This window comes from Triticum dicoccoides, chromosome 6B (genome assembly GCF_002162155.2).
Source record: "Triticum dicoccoides isolate Atlit2015 ecotype Zavitan chromosome 6B, WEW_v2.0, whole genome shotgun sequence".
In the NCBI taxonomy this organism is placed as follows: Eukaryota; Viridiplantae; Streptophyta; class Magnoliopsida; order Poales; family Poaceae; genus Triticum; species Triticum dicoccoides.
The window spans coordinates 157468453-157475916 of NC_041391.1; positions in this window are offsets into that span (position 1 = coordinate 157468453).

Sequence of the window (7464 nt, forward strand, 5' to 3'; positions counted from 1 at the left end):
TCTTCATGTAAGATATATTAATCTTGTACCTCTCAAATAGTTTCCCATGGAGTGCTGTTGGACCAATTGTTGGTGTTTCCCTCACCCAATCCAAGATTGCATCTGCCACCCACCTAACCTTTGCAAGCCTAGATTTGTCATTTCCCCCTCCCCCTCCAGGTGGGAAAGTGTGCCCGTGTGGGTTGCTTTTATCTGAAACAAAATGAAAAATGATGTTAAATACAATTAAGAAACAGTACACATGATCTGAATATAGAATGGATAAATAATCTGATAAAAAGATTCAGTTGTAATACCTGAATCAATTTGCTCTTTAGCATAGTGGATGCATGCAACCTCCACCTACACCTATCATAAGGGCGATGAACGGTGAATCTTCTTGGCTCACTCCTATCAACTTCATAGGAGTTTCAGTGAGAATGCAATATGTAGTCACTGCATTACGACAGTCCACCAACGATTTGAAAACGGTTCCTGGAGTAAGCTCAGGATTCTCCCTGTTCCACTCAATTATTGGCATGTCCTCACCATCATATTCTTGTAAAACTAAGGAGTGGATGTTCTCCTCCCTCTCTTCATCGTTAGTGTCATCAAATCTAGCATGGCTGCTAGGCTCCTCTGCATATTCATCTTTCACTGCCTGTTGACTAACTCTATCTACCAGTTTAGGGAATAAAATCTCATCCTCATCATCATGTTGAGGCACTTCCTCGTCAGGCTCTACATCTACTTCTACATCAGGTGCAGAAAGGAGAGGAGAAGTGGCAGAATTAGCGGCAGCCGACATGTTGTGGCTTTCAGAACCACTAGGTTTACTTGGTACGCTCGCTATTAGTAGAGACAGATGATGTCTGAACACCCTTCCCCTTTGGGATACGTTGTTTGAGTGCTTGAAGCACATCGATATGGATTTTACTGAAATGGTTGTCAGCATTCAAACTAAATAGCAATCCCAGATGCTCATCACAAGTTAATGGGACAAATCTTTGCTCGGTACTGTCGAAATATCTCAGTTCAACGGCATCGGCAGGGCTCCATGGATACTCACAGCAGAGTGCCTCACGGAAATCTATGAACGAAACGCTGGTTTCTACCACTTTAGGATAGAAAACCCCATAAATTAGACACGGTGTAGTTCCATGCAGCTCGCTCGTTTCCGTTCTAACCGCCAGCCGAAAAGCAAGTGCAGGATCAACCCTATTCGGTTGAAATAAGATAAGGGTGCAGTTAGGCCAAAAAATTCAGATAAATTGCACTGATTCACGCTAATGATGGTCAAATACAACCTAATTTACGGATCTCCTAATCAATTTGAGAGCAAAACGATGCTTACCCAGGTGGAATCCATGAATTATCCACCTCTGATTCGACCCAATCATCTCCACGGTCGATGGGCCGGACGGGGTGCTCCCCCGACATCGCTTCCTAATCCTAGATGGGGAGAGAGGGTAGATGCGGTGGAGGCGGCACGACTGCGGTGGAGGCGGCACAACGGCGACGGAGGGGGCGGCACGGAAGCGACTCGATCTGATTCAAGTTACAGTGAGGGGAACCTACAGTGAGTGTCAGTTTCGCGGACGTACTGGTTAGCACGTAACGGTAAAAATGTGTACTCGGCCCTACACGGCCCCACTGGTTAGCACGTAACGGTAAAAATGTGGACTCGGCCCTACACGGCCCCACTCGTCAGAGTTAACTGTCAAGCCATTGACCCGACGGCAACGTCCGCTGTGACCAGTTTTGAGGGTTTTAGGCAAGGGAGTGGGGAAAAGTGAGCAAAAGTTAAGATCGTGGGGATGCATGAGTAGAACTAAGGAACCATGGGCACAGAAATAAAAAAACCCATAAAGTAAATGGGATAGCACTAACACTAGCACCCACATAACATAAGCCATGATGGAAATGATCTCCTATTTTAACAGAGACAACAGGCATGCCAACAACAAGTCTATGTTTATCTTTTTCATCAGGTTTGGCAATTCTAGTAGCTTCATTAATGAAATAAATAACATGTACATCAATATTTTCTACCAAGATATCTTTAACCATAGCAACATTAGGTCCAACTTTAATTTGTTCAAAGGGTGTAGGTGTTCTTGTATAACTCTTGCGAACCACAGGTGAAGCTTTAGCATGTTCTTTTTATCCTAACATGAAAATGTGGTTTCTCAATATATGCAGTACGAATAACTGGATCAACATTATAAGTAGTGGTTTCTTCCCTACCTTCAATGGGTTCTACTACTTTTACTTCAATGGGAGGATGATATTTAAAACACTTCTCCTTAGGGAGATCAACATGTAGCAAATGATTCACAGAAAGAAGCTACTATCTCAGAGTCAAGTCCATATTTTATGCTAAATTCACGAAAAGCGTCGGTATCCATAAAAAGTTTTAACACAATCAAATTCAAGCTTTATAGCTGTCTCCTTACCTTCGTCGAACTCCCAATCTTCAGAGTTGCGTTTAATTCTTTCCAAGAGATCCCATTTGAATTCAATAGTCTTCTTCATAAAAGAGCGAGTACAAGAGGTATTGAGCATGGATTGATCATTACGAAAAAGCCGAGCATAAAAAATCTGAATAACGATTTCCCTTGAGAGCTCATTATTGGGGCATGAATATAACATTGACTTAATCCTCCCCCAAGCTTGAGCGATAGTTTCTCCTTCACGAGGCCAAAAATTATATATATAATTCTGATCACGATGAACCAGATGCATAGGATAAAACTTCTGATGAAATTCCAATTTCAATCGGTTGTAATTACAAGATCCAGTATCATCACATAGCCTATACCATGCCAATGTCTTTCCCTTCAAAGATAAAGGGAAGACCTTCCTCTTGAATTCATCTCCGGGTAAACTTGCAAGCTTAACTAATCCACAAACTTCATCCACAAAGATTAGATGCATATCAGAATGTAGTGTTCCATCTCCTGTTCAAGCTCTTTTTGCAAGACAAGCATGGACATTAATTGCAAGGCCTAGTAGTTTGTGTGCTCAACCCCTAAAGGCCATATATTACCCCAACGGGAGGTTAGAAGATACAGTCTTTACTGGCAACAATTCCTCTACTTGACAAGCAATAAACGATGGGTTGGAATTACTGAAAAAGGGATTGGTATGGAGAGTTGGCAATGGCATAAGAATTCGTATTTGGAGGGACAGATGGCTACAAAGACCTCATTCATATAAATTGTTCTCCCCGCAGGGAAGGTGCCGAATTAGATATGTATCGATTTTGTTGAATGAGAATGACTCATGGAATTATGCACTGTTGAGGAAACATTTTGCTATGGCCGGTGTGACTAAAATCTTAAAGTTGCCTGCATCATTGGATTCGGAGGATATATTGTTTTGGGGTCCACGTAAATGGGGACAATTCTCTGTTAAGAGTGCGTATGATTTCGCGTGTGAGGAAGCCCATAGAGGCGGCGCAGTTTCATCAAGCAGTAACGCATCTGGTGCACACTTCTGTTGGAACTATATTTGGTCATGCGATATACCTCCGACGGTCAGAAACTTTGGTTGGCATGTAGCAACAAACTCCTTGCCAACTTGGCAGAGGAAGAACAGAAATGGACTCAAGGCCGAGGGGGAGTGTCCTATTTGTTCAGGGAAATTGAAGATAATTTTCACCTTTCTTGGTATGCCAGGGAGTCGTCAGCTTTATGCAAAGATGGCCATAGTATGGAATCTGCCGGATATTCAGTCGATTATGAATACGGGAAAAGAATGGCTTCTTCATGTCTTGGAGCCTTTGGATCATTTGTCCAGATGTATGTTGTTGCTGACATTCTGGAGGATTTGGCATGTTCGTAATGAAGTAGTTCATAATAAGCCAGCTCCACCAAATGAGGTCTCAGCCCGGTTTCTTCAGAGCTATTTGGAATCGATAATGGGCATCAAAATGAATCCGGGGATGGTGTTGGGCAGTGGGAAACATGTGCTCCTTGTTGATCCAGTAGAAAGAACTTCTAATAGGCCATCTTCGGACCTTCTGAAGTGGTCTCCACCAACGCTTGGCTGGGTGAAATTAAATGTTGCAGGAATGTTTGGATCGGGTGGCGAAGCAGGTGCAGGCATGATCCTCGGGGATGAGGAGGGAAGCATCATATTTTCATCCTGTAGGAGGCTGTATTTCTGTCGCGAGGCCTTAGAAGCGACCTTATATGCTTGCAAGGAGGGCCTAGAGATTTCCATGCAAAGAAGTAATATGCCTATCCGAGTGGAGGTGAATTCAGCCAATGCAGCAATGTTGATCCAGAATGAGGAGGATGATAGATTAATTTATGCTTTCTTAGTTCGTGATGTTAAGAAGTTACTTAGTAGTAGTAATTCTTGTATTACTCCTGTCTCAACCTCCCAGAATAAGGCTAGTATCTCTTTGGCAAATTTTACTAGAGTTGGTGGTAGAACAATGACCTGGATTGCGTCAGGACCACCGAAGGTCCTTAATGCTGCAGTTGATTGTAAGGGCATGTACTCCCTCCGTCCGGAAATACTCGTCGGAGGAATGGATGTATCTAGATGTATTTTAGTTCTAGATACATTCATTTTTATGCATTTCTCCGACAAGTATTTCCGGACGGAGGGAGTACAATGGAGGTAACACCATGCTGCTGCCCCAGTATCCACGTAGGAATAAATATATGAAGCACCAGTTCCATTAACCAGTGTGGTCCCTTTTGTACTCTTTCTCTTTACCATCATCTTGTTCCTTTAAACCAATGGCTGCGCATGTCCTGGTGCTTTACTCCTTGCTTTTGCTTCTTCCCTCTCCCTTTCATTTTTTTGGCTGAAGCATCAGGCTCCCTGCAAGAGACCGCTAGCCTCTGCAAGCAGCACTCTTTTTCTCTCTCTCACCATGCATCCGACGTGGAACAGCGGGGCAGCACTCCAACGTGGAGCATTGGCCATGCCCTAAAGATACCATGATTGAGTAATACAAGTTTTATTCCTAAAAAAAGGATGTTGAGTGCTCGAACATCTCAATTTGGACGGATAGATGATTCCAAACACTGCAACTCTCAAACCAATGGACCGGACGGGCAATGGTCCATTAAAAAAGGTCTCCGATGTTATTGATGATTACACCAGTAGTTGGAAAACCCCTCAAAGAAAAAACAGTAGTTGGAAAACTGATATTATTCGCCAAAATTTCTTTGCGCCTTATGCAGGTGTCGTACTCAATATCCCGTTGAGTTCATCGGGAGGTGAGGATGCATGGGCGCCAGAAAAATCGGAAATTTCTTTGCGCATGATGCGGATGCCATTATCAATATCCCTTTGAGTTCATCAGGAGGCGAGGATTTCTTGGCATGGGCGACACCGCGACAGAAAAACCAAGAATCTATGCTATCAAATCTGCATATCGTTCACTTGTGAGTGTAGAGTACATCGCGGTATCCTTCCAGATTCTGTCAGCTTGAAATATCGCGATATTAGAGAGATTGGCCGCTGTGCCTGTGAAGTGTACCAGGCTATGGATCAAAATTTGATGCATGCATTGCTTCATTGCGCGCATGCGAAAGTTTCTGGTCAGCAGCTCATGATCGGCTCCAGTTAAAAGTTCCGAGGCTGCATCCAGAAACGCGGACAAAACATGGAGGCAGACAGGATGTGCAAGGCACACACCATCAGAACTAGCACGTTCCAAGTAACACAAGCGCTCTTAAAAACTCGTCCAGTGTTTGTGGGCGCGCGAGGGCGTGGAACATGCTCGCCAAATAATTGGCAGCATGCCCTCGCCCGCTCTTTATGTGGGTCCCGCTCCGTTTTTGGTTTTATACCATGCTCCCGTCCAGTGTTTGTTAGTAAAAGACATCGGTACGGCAGATTAATCGCATGGGTAGCTACGTGATGACCGAGCAGTTGTTTGAAATCATGGATGGATTTTTACATTGACGTGTTGTTTGGATGGATCAATCCCGTGTAAGCAGCTGCCCAACATAGTTTTGTTACTATACTGGTTTTTTCTTCTGTTCGGGTAGGGACTAATGGTCACAAAACCACTACTAATTATCTTGATTCTCTATACTCTTGAATGTTTATTTTTGGCTTATTATAGTTAATTGATTTCTATAGTACAGAAAAACTTATTTTTTAATGTGTCTCTTTCTTTGTTGGCTCGAGGTACAGCCAAACTAAAATCAAATCAAACACTAATCAATCCAGCTACTCCTACAAAGCATTTGGTAACTCAGCTAGTGGCAAACCAAATGAAGTCTCAGCAATTTTATCAAAATTTTGGCAAGTACATTGGCTACAATCCAAACAATGTTAACTTACCAAAATTTTGGTCATGCCCTCACACAGGTCATGCCAATTTTTTGGCTGGGCTAGCTGGGGCACAAACCAAACACACACTAAATCTAAAGATGGTGCACATGCAAGAAAATAAAATAAAATAGGCCTGCTATAGCACCATAAAAAAAATGCACGCTTGGCGTATTCTAGCAGACAACTCTATCACGGAGCATTCAGCAATACTTCCATACAAATACTCTTACAAGCTACTGCACGAGTTCCAAATCAGATTCTTTGCTTGGATAAAAGAAACAAGTGAAAACAAGTTATGTTTGTCATTACATGCGAGCATGAAGATTGAATAATTTAATAGTGATATTGTCGTGTGGTTTATATGTTTTGGCGTCATTTTATATCTATAATGTAAGCATATTGGCTTTTTGCAATTCGAATGCTTCACTTTAAGATTGATTCTTTGATTTGAAGACTTTCTTGAAATATAGCAGAGCCCGCTGTGCCTAGTGTGTTGTAGCAACATCATCTGCTATAAGAAAACACTTGGTTACTCAATACACTTCTTTATACTACACACTATTCAAATATTATGCGAGACATTAACTGGTAGGAAATAATTCCTATGGACCCGTTGAACTTGGTTGTAGCCTCAGGAACTGAATCAATTTAGAAAGTTTGGCAAGATATATCCATATCGGATGTGATAAATTCATAATGGAACTGAAATAGACTTCCACCACCGGGTTTCTAAGAAAAAAGAAAAGCGCCGAGGCACAACACACAGTCTACTCATTGGGCATCTTAGGTGCTATGGTGGCCTAATTACGCATGGCTCATGAGAGCATCCCTTACTCATACACTGATGATGATTTGATAAGGAATGCTCATTGAAGCATCATACATAATTGTGACAATGGAAGATTTAATTCAGCAATTGATACAGCAAAATAATTGTCATTACCATATGGAGGTTCCTCTTAAGACCAATTCCTTTTTGGAACAACTTTGCCACTTGATAAATAGCTTTTGGTTGCCCAGCATTTACTGCACGAAGAAAATAATTGCATGCTGTCATCACATCCCTCTTTACACCAATACCCTTTAGATATAGAACACCAAGGTTATAATAACCCCCATGCCACTACTAGAAAAACCGCTACTAATGGCGCACCTAGTATGGCCATTAATGGCGCATCT